Genomic DNA, 15,168 nt, shown 5'->3' with positions numbered 1-15,168 from the left:
AGAATTATTTGAGACAGTACTATGTCTCCAAATAATTTAGATTTGGGAGTGAGAAGATTGCCTCCTTAAAAAAAACAAAACAAGTAAAATGCATGAATTATTTATTGCATTAAGTTTGCAAAAATAACCTTAAAATGTGTTCATGTTGAAGGATATAGAAAGGTTCTCAAAATTCTAACCATACTAAAACTATCACCTAACCGGTGTTTTGAAACCTATCTAAAGACAATGTTACTAGCTATGGAACTTAGAGAAGGTAAGGCAGAAGGGCATGGTGTTGGCATTTATGGACTAGCCATTTAACCAGCAGCACATTTCAGGGGAGATGGGCATCGCAGCTGAAGGGAAACGAGAGAGGTTTCTCCTGTGGACAGCGTGGCCTGGACGCAGCTGTTCCCAGTGGCGGGACTTCTGCAGCCTATCTGTGCATTTTCCTAGGTGATTCTGGGCCTCTTGTTGGTGCTACTTTTTGAAGGGTTCAAAGCGACAAGATGAGCACCCATCACGGCCCAGAAGTCTGCCATCAGTGGGATGTGAGGTGAAGTCCCGGTGTCTCCCCAATCCATGACTAACTGCCGTTTTGCTGTCTTCAGGATGCAGCCCTCTACACCAACAGAATGGTCCAGGGCCCCGTTTATTGAAAGCAGTCCAAGCAAGAGGGATTTAGAGAGAGAAGCTCAAGGAAAAATAAGCAAAGTCAAGGAGACAAACAAAGGTGACTTATAAAACTGACCCAAATCAGAAATCAAATGGATGTTAGGATTCGAGCTAATATTTACTAGTTGATTAGAAAGAGATTTCCCTGCAAGAAGAAGACAATGTTTGAAAGGCTGTAAGTTAGTGAGATGTCTATAAGCATTTAGGCAGAATATGCAAAAATTAAAAAAAGAATTGGAAGCCCTAAATCGCAGGATTTTTCTGAGTAGAAATTACAGTTTTTGCACCTAGTTGAAACAGCCGCACCTACCCCGGGGCTTCCCTTTGCACCCCTTAGCCAGTCTAATTGTTTCATATAATAAAAACATCAGAGTTGCTTCCAGTTTTTTAAAACTTACATGCAAAAGATATCATTGGTGTTGGTAATAGCTCCTTTCACGTTTCGTGAACAAATAAACTGGGCAGGGGTCCAATCAGGTCCCACGCCTGGGGATTTCCCGTGCACGATAATTCCCTCTGTGACCCCACTCTCTGAACATGGTTCGCACCTGCGTTCCGTTTGGTGTTTACTTCCTGTGTCACTCACAGGGGAGCGGGATGGGAGAGTGTGGACGGCTCCCTGCTACTCTAACGTGAAGGATAGATCTGTTGATATATGATGAGCTGAGGGGAGAAAAATGAACACATTTAACTGATTGCACCTACGTTATTTCCATTGATAATTCTCTGGTTCCACAGTCCGTATATTTTGATTGGGCCTCAGAAGAATAGGACTTTTCATTTTTTAGCTTACTACACAATTAACCCAGCTAGGGATCCAGAGTAAAACTTGCTGTTTGTACGTGGCTCAGCTTGCTGGGGATTTCAGACAGAAACACCAAATGCCGGTGGGGAATGGTGAGCTGTCACTGACTTTGAGCTGAATTATCAAATACGCCACAGAGATGCTAGAGAAACCTCTAGCAGTTTCTATTACCTCAGAAATGGCAAGACTCTGAAACCTCTCCAAAGCCCTTCACAACCCCCCCGAAACATAAAATCAGTGCCAATCAGTGTTAAAAACTCATTCAATTTGCATTGTTAGTGAAACTAAGTTCATTTATTTTCTCACTTAGTCTTTAAAGAAAATATACATTTTCTCACTTAGCATATAAAGAAAAAATATATTAATAAACAAATGCATATCCTCTCTGACTTGGGCAATTCTGCCAGAGATATGATTATGCAGCTTGTTTCTATGATTACCATTTTTATGATATTTTGATTCCGTAAATCCTTTGTCAATCAATACTTAGAGGGTTTTTTCTTTTTTCTTTTTTTTTCAGTAAGTTTGAAAGTCTGCTGACAAATCTTAAGCCTAAAATATTTACCAGGTAAAATGCTACCAAGTCCTTATTTTTTTTTTTTTGTCAAGATCTAAAAACATTTGCTATGACACCCTAGAGCTGGAAGTATTGATTTTTTTAATGGGTACACTTTTCTCAAATGGAGTCCATCACTTAAATCCAACATCCGCTTCTTTGTTGAAGGAGCAGTTTCTTGTTTCCAAGTAATTACTGTTCTCCTTTTTGCCACTGATAATGCTGTAATATTTAAGAATCTATATATTCTCCCAAGGAAAGTTAAAGTTGGTCTTCTATGCCGGGAAGCAAAGAGGAGATTGAATGTTAATAATTGATAAGTTGCTATGTTATTACACAGAACTTTAAAACATAGAATTTTAAAGCAGAATTGTGAGCTTTATTCTGCATAATAAACATACTTTGTATCTGGGCATCTCCCCAGATGGGGTGAATAGGTCTACTATTTTTTTTCACTTTGTACACATTCTCTCAAGAAGCTGGGGACTGCGGAGGCACCAGAGATTACGATGCTCTATTCCACCTTCCTGAAAAAGAATACACACATCCCGAGCGCAAGGAAGTTGAATCCTTTTAGCCCGAGTTCCAATCACTCAGACGGTTGATCACCTAAGTACTAGGTATTTCCCAGCAATCTATAAGCTACATGGTGTAGAAGGTGGTAGAGAGGGTCTTCTTTTCTGGATTTCCCAGAACTCTCTTGTCTTGGGCCAGGCGGGGTCGAGGCATGTTTGTTCTCTGTCAGTTCTTTCGAGTTCCCTGGATGAGGGCCCTTGGTCCATTTTGACCCCTCCTCCCTACTATGGCCTTGCTCATAGAGCTGGGCTACCAGCCAACATTCACTCATTTGAACAAAGCTAGGTGATACTTGATGAATTTGAGGACAGCTCGCTCTGGCTCTGCACAGTGGGGGAAGGGCAGGCCAACCAGAGGAAGCAGAGACTGGGCCCATGGTGGATAGGAGAAGAGCTCAGCAGGGCTGAGACGTGGCTGCAGGAGGCTCTGTAGGAGGCCGAGGGGCTGGCAGGGGGCAGGCCAGCCAAGGCGGAAGGAAGGGGAGCCATCAGATGCCTCACCTGCTGCCCATATTGGGTTTGGACTCGATTCTGAAGCCGGAGACCCACTGGGTGACACCAAGCAGGAGAGGAACACAGGGACCATTGTTTGGTCTTGTTTTGTGAACACTCACTCAGGATGTCAATGGAGAGAAGCTTAAAGCAGGAGAGACTGGAGGCCTCTGAGCAGCCAGGAAGCTCCTGCCCAGCCCGACTCAGACACCTGAGTGCACAGTAAAAGAAGCGACCGTGGACTGATGTGAAGACGGACTGGGAAGATGGGGAGAGAGAAGGAGAGGGACCATTTATTGCCTGATTAGACACGGGGATATAGGAAAAAGTTGATGTCTGAAGTGGCTGCAGAATCTGATTTGAGTAATGGAGTGGAATTTTAAATCTATTATTTATCTTATGTACCAACACACAAGTTTTCAAAACAGTTTAAGTGACTACAAAGAATTATACTTAAAATGATATTATAATCAGAATTATAAAAATTCAAGGGATTCTTATAAAGATAAGTAGAATTTCAATGTTATACATTTATAAAAATATTTTTCAACTTTACAAATTGATTAGGTTTTCAACTTCCAGCTCCAGTGCATTTTAACAATCCAGGGCCTCACCTCCGAGCTTCGGCATCATGCAAAACTCAGGCAATATATTATTTTCTTCTAATGCGATCACTCGTGCTTGATTTCATTTTATCTTCCCCATCAAAATTTATCCTAAGTTCTTAAACAGATTCAAAGGCACTTATCCATTGGATTTCTATCAACTTTAAATCTGCATCCGTTTAATGGTAAGGATTTTTAAAAATAATAAGTGTCCGTTTAAATGATTAATGCTTTCAAAACTGAACTTATTGTTGCACAAAACAACGACGATTCCTTAAGCCGTGTGTTTGATGAACACGAAGGCCACGGGGGCCCATTTCAGTGAACTCACTCTCCGCCGAAGCCCTACATCGTGGGACGCAGGGGGAAGCGGGTGTAGAAGACCCTGCTGTCCATCCCCGGAGTTCACCGACAAAGAAACGGACGCTTAGAGACATTGTGTAGCTTCTCCAAGGTCACAGCGTGATGGTGCCATGTTAAGGGCTTAGTTATCCTTGAAATTTTCCAAAAATCCTAAGGTTGATTCAAGGCCATTCTGTTACTCCTCTTTCTGCATGAGAAAAGAGCAGTCACTTAGGACATCAGGTGACTTCTTTCTTTCTAATTTTTAAAAATGTTTTTAAAAAGATTGAATTTGCTTTTAATGAGACCAGCTGATTCCCAAAATGTTCAAAGCAGCAATCAGTCATAGCGATAACGAATAATGACTGAACACTTACCATTGAGCCCTTTGGTCCTGGAGACAGTGGGCCTTATTTCGATCTTAACACTTGACTCAAAAACAAGAACAAAACTAGGTTGCTAAGTCCTATGAAGGGAAGGTTCGGGGAAGGCCTTTGCAATAAAACAGCCAGTAGTCCCTGTTTTATGTCAGATGGGGTAGTTGGCTTTCCTCCTACTTAAGATGTAGTGTTCTATTATTTTTTATTGATTTGTTTTGAGAGAGAGAGGAAGGGGGAGAGAGAGAAACATCAGTTTGTGGTTCCACGTATTTATGCACTCATTATTTACTGCTTGTATGTGCCCTGACCAGAGATCGAACCCCCAACCCTGGCGGATGGGGAGGATGCTCCAAGCAATCGGACTCTCCTCGGCCAGGGCCTGTATTGCTCTATTAGCATCAGTCGGTATTCGTGCAGCCGCCTCTGTAAATTCTTCCACCGGAGCGTGATGTTCTCAGGCGAAGTTTATGTGGTCAGGTGTCATGGCCTCCGGAGTATTTATATCTGTGGGCAGACTGATGAAACGTCGGTGCTGCAGACTTCAAAGAGCTCTCCTCACCCTTTAATACTTAAGATGTTCGGCAAAATAGGTTAGGATTTGCCGGGGTGTCACGATAACCTCCTGTTTAGTGTTATAACATGAAAACCTGTTGGCTTGCTATTTGTCATTTGCTGCCTTAATTTTTGCACCTCTGAAAAGATTTCTTTTGTCACGCATGAAAAATCATCTCCACTATTTTCCCTGAAACCCTCTCAATGGCGAGCAGAAAAAAAGTAACATAATTCGTCTTCTTCCACGAGCTCTCCTCAGGTTTTGTGGAGTGGTAACCTTGGATGTCTGATTAATTCCGCCCCTTGGGATTGTATCCTTTTATCCCCTTGGGTTATCATTTCTACTTTGGGGGTCAGACGTGTGCCCACACGGTGTTCATGGAGCCAGATGTGCACTTGCAGCCTGGGAACACGAGCCAGCTCGCCTGGGCCTTCTTTACGATACGAGCCTGCTGTTTCTCAGTGCACGGCTGCCTTGTCACTGCTGCAGGAGCAGAGTCGTGGCCATTTGCAGAGCTGGCAGTAAGTGTGACATCAAGATGTCTGATTAGTGCTTTACGGCATACGTAAGTTAATAGATGAGCCGGAAGATGGTATTATGTTGAAGAACGGAGTTTCATAGTTTCTGCCTCGGGTTTGATTTTCACCTGCACTAAGTCATGAAAGGTTAGCTTTTGTAATGGAAAAAATTAAGTGTGAAAACATTTTCATTTCTTTTCCCCAAGTTCACCATGTGAAGAGTACCATTTAGTAGTGGGACAAGTGACAATTTTTCTGAGAGAGAAGAGTGAACGTGTAAACCCCAGACAACTGGGAAATGTCACTCACCCGTAAGAAGAGGGTCGTGGGGTGGTGTGTGATTTGCCACAGTGCAAGTGAGCCTCCCCTGTGGAGGAGACAGGGCTGGGAGGTGATCCAATATTGCCAAGGGCAATCGACACCCAGCCTTAGCAAACAGTTACACATATGCACGAGAGGTTTAGTAAAAATGGGTCTGAAATCAGAGAAGGAACGTTTTTTACCAAGGTCACTAAACAAAATAATTAAAAGAAAGCTTTTATTTTAAGCCCTCATGGCATTTTGCAGGGAGAGATTTTTGCCCTCGCTTCCCTTCAGATGACTAATTCAGTTCGCCCGCAAATCACGTAGCTTTGGAATAATGAACGTGAATTCAGTAAGAGGAGACCAACGAAAGAGAGGAGAGAGGCGTGCTCAGAACCGTGTGCACTAGGGCACTCGGTGGACGCTCAGTGCTTGTGTGTGTGTGTGCACGCCCGTGAATGAAGGAGTAAATGTTGGGGGAAAGGGAAGGGACAGGGTTGTGGACAGAAAACAGCCATGAGGATGGTGGGAGGCATGCTTTGCAGATAAGAGGGGAATGTGGGCGCCGTATTGGCTCAGTGGCTATTGGCATTCAGCATAGCCCTTCAAAGCCGGGGAGCCCTTACAGGATTGGGGAGCCCCCCACTCGAAGGGGATTTAGAGGCTCGTGCAGGAGTCTCCACTTGTGGAGAACCTCCCCTTGCTCTCAGGAGATTTCCGCAGTGTCAGGGCGTCCAGGCTCCCCCGGGGAGAGACTGCTATTAATTCTCATGCACGTGGCCTTTGAACGGACGGGGGTTCAAACCTGGGCTCTGTCACTGCACAGCTGTGTGATTTACTGCCAGCAAATGGCTCCACCATTCAGAGCTCGAGGTGGGGGACTGCATTTCAAGTGCAAGAACCATGATGTTTACGTAGTAGGCACTCAATAAATGTGTACTTAAAATAAGCAGGTTACATATAAGTATTTTTGAAAATAGGATTTCTATTGCTATAGGTAGAACCCTCCCTTACATATTCTGATTTGCTTTTATTTTTGGTCAGGCTGTTCTGGGCTTTTCTAAACCGATGAAAATATCTCCCAACTTCTGCTGGCCCCATATGCAATTAACCTATGCCATTCTTTGCAGGTCTTGTAAGTCTATGGTTATCTGCTGAAATAAAAAATATTCATGTAAAAGAAAATCTGTTCCTATTGCTGATTAGACTATTTTGATCATAGAGATATATTTATTGTGAATTATTTTACAAATAAGAATTATCTATCCATGTTAAAATGTTCTGTTCATGCAGCTAAGCACCCAGCCTCAGTAAAGGCTGTGTGATGGATTCTTATTCTGGTTCTCTTCAACTTCCTGCTTCCTTTTTCTTATCCCTCATTCTTTATCCTACTGGCTAGTATTCCATAATAAAATAATGGACCACAAGATCCCTGCCTCCGGCTCGGACTACACCCAAGTGGAAATGTCTAGTAAGCAACTGGATAGAGAAGTAGAGAGTTTAGGAAACAGGTCTGAAAAGAGAGACTTTGGAGTTGTTAGCATTGCAATAAAATGGGCAGCCTGTAGACGGACTCAGAAGCCCAAGAGAATGAGTGTCCCTGAAGAAGGTGTACGGGGGACTGGGAGGCAGGGTACTCCATTATCCACAGCTTACAAAATGAAGAACAGCAGCAAAGGAAGCTGAGAGTGAAGACTCGGTGAGGTACGAGGAAACGAGGAGAATGCGTGGCCTCTTACAGTCCTAGAGAGCATCCTTCAGGAGAGCGGGAAGGACCGTGCCGGCTGTTGCTGAGGGCTGTGTCTGATGAAGACCGGGTTTTGACCGTTTTGTTTGCCCACGTGGTGGCCACTGTGTTCTTGGGGAGAGGTTTTTGCTGGGTTCTGGGGCCAAATGCAGACGGATGAATTCAAGACAGGATGAGAGGAGTGGAAGTAGTTTCAAGGAGTATAGATAGCTCTTCCGAAGTATTTTTCTCTTTGCATTTATTCCGCTGATGACCATAAGCAGTTTAAACGCATTAAATGCCATCTACCTATTGAAAATGCCCAAACACTTACATCCAGCCCAGACCTCTCACCTTATCTATAAAATTATACGTCCAAATACTTTGTCAACATCTCAACTTGGATTTCTAATAGATAATATAAATTTAAAATATCTAAAACAGACTCCTGATCTCCCCAGCCTTTCCCAAAGAACCTTATTCTCCTTTTCTCTTCCAATAGCTCAGTTAATAGGCATTTCATTTGTTCTGGTTGTATGTCCCCAAATCTTAGAGTCTCTCTCTCCACCTATACCATTACATTTGCTAGTAAACTCGCTTTTCCATCCTGGCTGTTTCTCCGAGTCTGGGAACATTCTGGGTTTGGGGGCTTTTGCCTTAGCTGTAACCTCTGTCTGGAATACTAAGAATCAAGTCTTTGCCCAAATGTGACCTTCTCATTGAGGTCATTGTAACCCAACCCTGGCTCTCTCTGTTCCTCTTAACTTGGTTTATTTTTTTTTCGTATGGTACTTAACACTTGCTAACACACTTATAATTTATTTATTATGTTGACTATTTTCTTCGAGGAGAATGCAAGTTCTTTTGACAGAGATTTTTATCTGATTTATTCGTTGTTGTGTTTTTAATACCTAGAATATTGCCTGACATATATTAAGTACTCAAAATATATTTGTTAAATGAGTGAAAATTATTACTGATACATCCACACACACACACACACACACACACACATATATGTATATGTCAGGCAGGAAATGTTGGTAAGATTTTTTAAACAAGCTTGGTATCATCCGCATTGGAATCAAATTCCCTTGCTCTGCCAGCTTGCTCTCAAACTAACGTAATCTTTGCATCGAGGACGTACAATTTTTGATGTCCATGTTCAAAGGTGCTTGCAAGTTCCGTTCCGGCATGTTAGAATGCTCTCTCTTGTGCGGAGGGCCAACGATAAGGCAGCACCAAGAAGAGGATGAAACGAAAGGTGTAACACGGGGATATTTTGGAACATTTGCTCACAGAACACAGAAGTGGGGTGTGTGGATATGAATTTCTTATTCAGAGCCAAGCTGAGCAACGCAACCCTTTTCCAAAGCGTCTCACTCTTTCCTTAGTTGACTGATGTGAACCTTCTGTTTTATTGAAGCTTATGGTGATAAGAATATTGGGCTCAGATTAATCTAACATCTCTTTTTTTTTTTCTTGAAATCCAATGAAAGCATTTTATCACTTATGAGAAATACATTTTACATTCAGATGAAAAGTAGAGAGAAAAAAAGTAAGTAAGCTTCTCGCCATGGGCATTCTAAACCGGATTTCAACCTATCACTGTTAAAGAACACTTTCTTCCGTTTTATAAACAAAATATGTTATTTCCAAAGACATCCTTTATTCCTCCTTAGAGATGTTCTGAAACTCAGCAGAGAGAGACAGTTTGTTAGCACAGGACTAAAAAGCAAAACAACAAAAAAAGCCCCTAACACGATGTCAGAGGAAAGCCTGAGAGAGCTTGTTGCTCCGGATTTTCAGCTTTGGCGATAGAGTGACAAACGACGACTTTACAAGCTAAGAAATCACTCTTTAAAAAAAAAAATTGTTGTTTTCAGACATGGAGAATATTTTTTAAATGTTATGTGGAAAACAATATAAAACTGCAGGTGGATGATTGGCAAAGACAACCCAGAATTTGAGATCAATGACCTTTACGGTTGTACTAGAATAAACAACCCTTCCTCAGGCTCCTTCGGCCCCGCGGAGAGGAGGAAGGCACAGCTGGCGAAGGCTGGGCCTCCCTGCCGTGGGGTCTCTAAGGACTGCTTCCCATTTGCTTCACAAGACAGGCTGATCTACATTTTCTAGTATTTCTCTTTCTTCCTTGGCTTTCCCCAGAGGGTATTGTTGGGGGCATTTTTCCTTATATTTTAATTTGTTCTCAGAAATGTGAGCTCATTTTTCTAGCTGAAGGAATGGAACTCTGCCCAGATGACAGTGAAAACTGAAGCTTTCAATCACAAACCCGAGTTACTGAGTTACTGCCATATCCAAATTTGTTGAATGGCCAAATTCTTGAACATTTTAGTCCCTATTACTGTGTTACTATTTTTTCCCCTGTGATTCTTTTTTCTTATTTCTTTCTCCAGTTGTTTCCCTGTAATTTTATCAAATATTTTTATTTGTCTTTTGGGGAATATGGATTTGACATTTAATAAGCCTAAATACCTGTAACATTTATAAAATTGAAATCTATCATGGGAGAATGAATGGCTTAATTTAAAATGTCATTACTTTATATTTATATAAGGATCTTATCATTCAAAATGATGACCTTATTATACAGTACTTGTATAAATAATTCTGTGTCCAATATAGTGAGAATATTTTATATGTGCATTTAATGGTAAGAATCATTTCTAGGCCTTGGCTATAGCATATGGAAGTTATTTCTATGTTATGTAAATATTTGCTCCAGTAATTTCTACAGCGAATCCAGTCCGGGGCAAAATGAAGTACGATTTACTCTGTCTCTCCCCCCGAACGCAAACACCAGCCCTGAGCAGAAGGCACGGATGAACAGCCACCTGAGGACTGAGACTAAATGGAGACAAACACCCTCGGGAAGGAGTCCAGAATCTGAGGTACCACCCGACCAGAGGTAAGTGTGCCGCCCCTGTTACCACCTGCCAGAGGCCACCCGAAAACCTGTCAGTGCCACCTGGCAGGGACAGGGAGGCTGGAAAGAAGACTTGTAGCATCCAGAAAGAACAGGGGTCAGTCCTCTGCTTTCTTTTCTTCTTTTCTCTCCTGCCACAGCCCCCAGGCAATAGCTCAGTGGCACAGAGGCCAGGCACACACCTCGAACAGGGAAGACGAGGACCTCCTTCTGTGAGCAAAAGAGCCCTGGGTCATGAATATTGAGAGGTGTGGCTCCTTTCAGTCCATTTTTCTAAGCTAAGGCGGTGCCCCCTTGGTCCCCAGTGTCCACATCACACGGATCTCCTCATCACCCACCCGAGACCTGCAAGGCTCCCTCCTCTCCCCACACTGGCTGGAGCTGGAAGTCAAGGCCCTTGTCGTTTACATTGGGTCAAGTCATAACATCATCGTGTTTGACGTTAAGGCCTGGAAGGAAGGCCACTGGGATTTTCACACACGGAGCCCCAAACTAGCGGAAAGCATCCTCCTGGGACAGACCAGGGTGCAGTTCAGGGGGGAGGCTGGTGCCGGGGATCCTGAGCAGCGCGAACCCCTGTAACTGCAGGGAGGCTCCAGGGGCCTGGCTGACATTCCAGGGGTGAGAAAGGACAAGGGTGTGCGGCTGAGGGTTGCCCCGTTTCTGCCCCGGGACCACTCTTTCCTCCCCGGGGGGAAAAAAGCTTTCCCTTCCAAGATGAATTCTACCTCTCTGGATCCTGGCCCAATCCTCCTTCACGGCCTATGGAGCACATGTCTTCTGGTCTGCTTAAGGCACGTGCTTGGGTGACACCGTAGAGAAACAAAAGCCTACCCGCCAGGTGCACCGCGCCTTCAAGTCTGCGCCTTCCCATCCACACCAAAGGGACAAAGCCGTCCCTCGCTCACAGCCGCCCGTTGCTCTCCCCTGGGGTCGTGTCCTTCCTCCCCCATGGGGCTGAACCGCTTTGCCAAAGGCAATGCTTCCCGGTCATCTTTCTTCCTGCCCGAAACGTCGCAGGCTCTGGAGGGCGAACTTGAAAGCTCCGAAGGTACATCAGGCCCCACACCTGAGTGGCCCAGGCTCCACCTGCCAGAGGTTTCTCCTCCTGCACCGACCTGTGGTTGAAACGCACTATTTCATGATCATCTGTCTGTAACTGGTGGGCACGGCTGCGGCCACGCTGGGAAAGTCACCACTGCACTTCCCAAGCCAAGCCCCTGGACGCTGGGACGCCCACCCACGGCCCTTGTTGTCACGCCTCCATGGGGACTGAACGAAGACGCGTTCTACCTGGAGCCTGTTCTTGGACGCAGAGCGAGATGTCGCCTGTGCACGCCCAGCTCTCAGAACTTAGGTGCCTTCAGGAGCCCACCACAAAATGCTATCATGGATGTCCTCTCTAAGCCAGAATACAACACCTCATTCTGAATAAATGAGTGAACGAATGGAAGGCAGTAAAAGCGCCTACCCACCGGGAGTAATTCATATGGATACGCTTTATTCACATCAACAGGGAGTTTGCATTTGATTGCAATGAGCATCAGTAGACCAGAACAAAAAAGAAAACATGGTAGCCTCCCATAGTTGTCATTTAACATTTATTTCAGCTTCTCCTCCTCTAATTAAACAAGGGCACATGACTTAAGGACCCAACGAAGCTCTTCCCTGGGTTGGGCACCTCGGATAACTGAAGAAAACGAGGATGTTAATGTTGATGGCTGTAGGTTTTGTTCTGAATAGGGAAGAAGCCGAATTCATGCAAAGCGTCACCGCGTGGATCTCTGAAATTCCTATTACCATCTGTCCTACTGCTGTTCTATACCTTCAGTTAATAATTTATGACAATTTTTCCAGTTAAAGACACTTTCAAGCTCACTGGCATAAGAATCTATCATACAGGTTATTACTATTCCTTACTCCTTCTTCTTACATTTAAAAAAAAACTGAATGGACCAACTTATGAGAGCTTTCCTGTGTGAAAATTACCACCCCAGGTTGCAGGTTTGCCTTCTAGGCTTTTTGTAAATACAGATTTGTATAGAAGTCTCCCCTTCCCTACTTCAAACAGTTCTGAGTGTGTCTTCTTTAAAACACACAACCACTTGCTTACAGTTACCGTTCATCATCTTTGCAGAAGGGTTGCACCTCCTTCCTCAGCGTCGGATGGGGTGTGAGGAGAATTCTGGCAGAGCAGAAACTATTTTGGCCTTTTCATGTGGGACAGTCATACGTGGAATCAGAAGAATCAGAAGCTTGATGAGAATTTACTCCAATCAACTGAAGAATGCTTTTAAATAGGGACTCACAGCAAAATAAAAATGATGGTGGTAGACATATAAAGACTTGGTATAATCTCCAGAGTGTTTTTGTGACAGTAGTAGAATAGTACGTCTACAGTTACAGACAAGCCTTGCCCTGCATGCCGTCGTGAAACCTTTATATCGGGCGCAGCTGCTGATCTGGGAAAACACCTGGGCACTTGGACATCATCACAGATATGGTGTGGGGAGCTGCTACTCTCCCCAAGTTGGGAACCGCCCTGCCTGGCTTCAGAAGCTGTTAACCCCCATGGCTAAGGCTGAGTGAGAGACCTTGGGACCATAAGCCATTAAGGAGACAAAGCTTATCTCCCTGGCAGGGGCACCGCCTCTGCCCACTTTACTTCACCCTGCTTGGCCCCCAGTGCATGACCAGTTGGCCAATGATGGGTAAGATTCCTCAAGGGAAGGACGACCTGAGACAGGCATGGTCACGAAGAGGTCCTCAGGGAAGGCCTTGGGGTGCTATAGAAAAAGGGGGTGATGGACCCTCACCCCTCAGCTTTGACATAGCCTGAGTCCTCATTCTGTCTGCAAGAAGTCTCCTAATCTCTTGGCTGCCTTACTTCCCCTCCCGGATTTAAGCCTGAAACAATGCCTTAAGCCTGAAACAATGCCAAAGGTGGGTGCGGCCCTGTGCTGGAAAGGGCAGGTTCCTTATGGCAATCAGGCCTAAGAAAGAATGCATAAAATCCTATGAAACCTACTTTGCTAATACCCTCAATTTAAATGATAAGGGTCCAAACCTGAAATGAGCTTGTTTCCCCAAAGTTTTAAGGCCCTTTAACTATCTGACCCTGACTCAGAGTAAGCCCTCAGAGTTCTTTGAATGTTATCTATTGTTTGATCGTTTCTGCCTAACAATGATTGATGAGCTTTACGTATACACCCTGTATTCCTATGCAAATTAAACCCAATAAAAGCCCACTGAGGAACAGATTCCTGGCCCTTCTCCTTTGAGAGATCCGCCACCTTTCCTCCCCAAGCAGATCATGTCTTGGTAGACTTATTTTCATCTGTGGCTGTTGGGGGGCCCTGCGGGCGGAGCCCCCCACATCCCCATGGTAGAAACTTCTGGGACTGGCTGCTGGGTCTAGAAAGCTGCCACATATGATTAGCAGCCTGCTCATGAGCGTCCCTCAGACCCGGGACCTGTGCCCTTCGTTTCCTCAGGTCTGGGAGAGCTGTGGATGAGAAGGAGTCTAGGACTAAGGGATCCAGACCTCCGCAGGCCGGTCTGTCTGCAGGGAGGGTGGAGGTGGAGGTAGGGGAGATAGAAATGCTACTTCAGGAATGCAAAGGCAGGCAGGAATCCAGCCTCCACCATTCAACAGAGAAGATAAGGAGTCAGTTTTCTGAGGAAGCTGGCTGCTGCCCTGCGGGAACATCTTCTAAGTGTTTAATCTTTGATCACAGCGGGAGCCTGCAGGGCGTGAGGACGGGGTGGGGGGGGGGGCCAGGGGTGGAGGCTCTCCCACTGTGTAGGGAAGACCCCGACACCACACAGGGCAGCGAGGCAGAGGGACTTTATATTCTATGCTGAAGGCATGGCCACCTGTGATTACTGATTTCCTCCTGTATGTGTGGGGAGTTGGCAGGAGGAGCGAAAGGGGCTGAAAGGTGAGGATAACTCGAAGAGGGGCAATGGGAACTCTTGTCCTGAGTCCCCACTGGAGAATGTGGGAAGCGGCTGGCTTGAAATCGACCAAAGAGGAGTATGGTGTTTCGCTTTCTTGAGGTTCTCTGTTTCCTGTGTGCACAGAGGAACCTGAAGTCTGAGAGTCTGCCTGGAGTGCTTGCCAGAGGGGACACGTAAAAGGGAATCGGGCTCTTCGGAGAGGCAAGGGTGATGGGTCTAGGCAGGGACTCAACTGCGCATGGCCAGACTGCAGAGGACCTCAGGGGAACTAAGATGAGGGGTCTCCCAGCTGAGACAGGTTCTTTCCCTGCACGTCTCCAGGCCACAGTTACAGACCCCAGTGTGCAGGTGGGCCGAGGCCCCTGTGTCTGCAAACATCCCCTGCCAAGAACCAGCTCCGTCAGGTGGCAAACACTCCGACCCCATCTTGAAGAAGAACTCTTGGGTTGGGGATAGGGCGTTGCAGAGGTAAGAAATGCCAAGAAATACGTAATGGAAGGAATATTTTCCATCACGAGAGGAGGCTGAGTGTAAGGAGCTTCACCTGTTTGCATCGTGGAATTACTGAAATCTGTCACCCAGTTACACACGTGTTAGTATACATAAACACATGTTGTTACGTGCTTTAAGACTTCTCTCTTAAAAGATTATAAGAAAATACTGGCCAAGCCCTGGCCAGGTGGTTTAGTTGGTTGGAGCATCACCCCATACACCAAAAAGGTTGTGGGTTCGATCCTCGGTTGGGG

Source organism: Desmodus rotundus, chromosome 12 (genome assembly GCF_022682495.2).
Source record: "Desmodus rotundus isolate HL8 chromosome 12, HLdesRot8A.1, whole genome shotgun sequence".
Taxonomy (NCBI): domain Eukaryota; kingdom Metazoa; phylum Chordata; class Mammalia; order Chiroptera; family Phyllostomidae; genus Desmodus; species Desmodus rotundus.
This window is presented reverse-complemented; position numbering follows the sequence as displayed.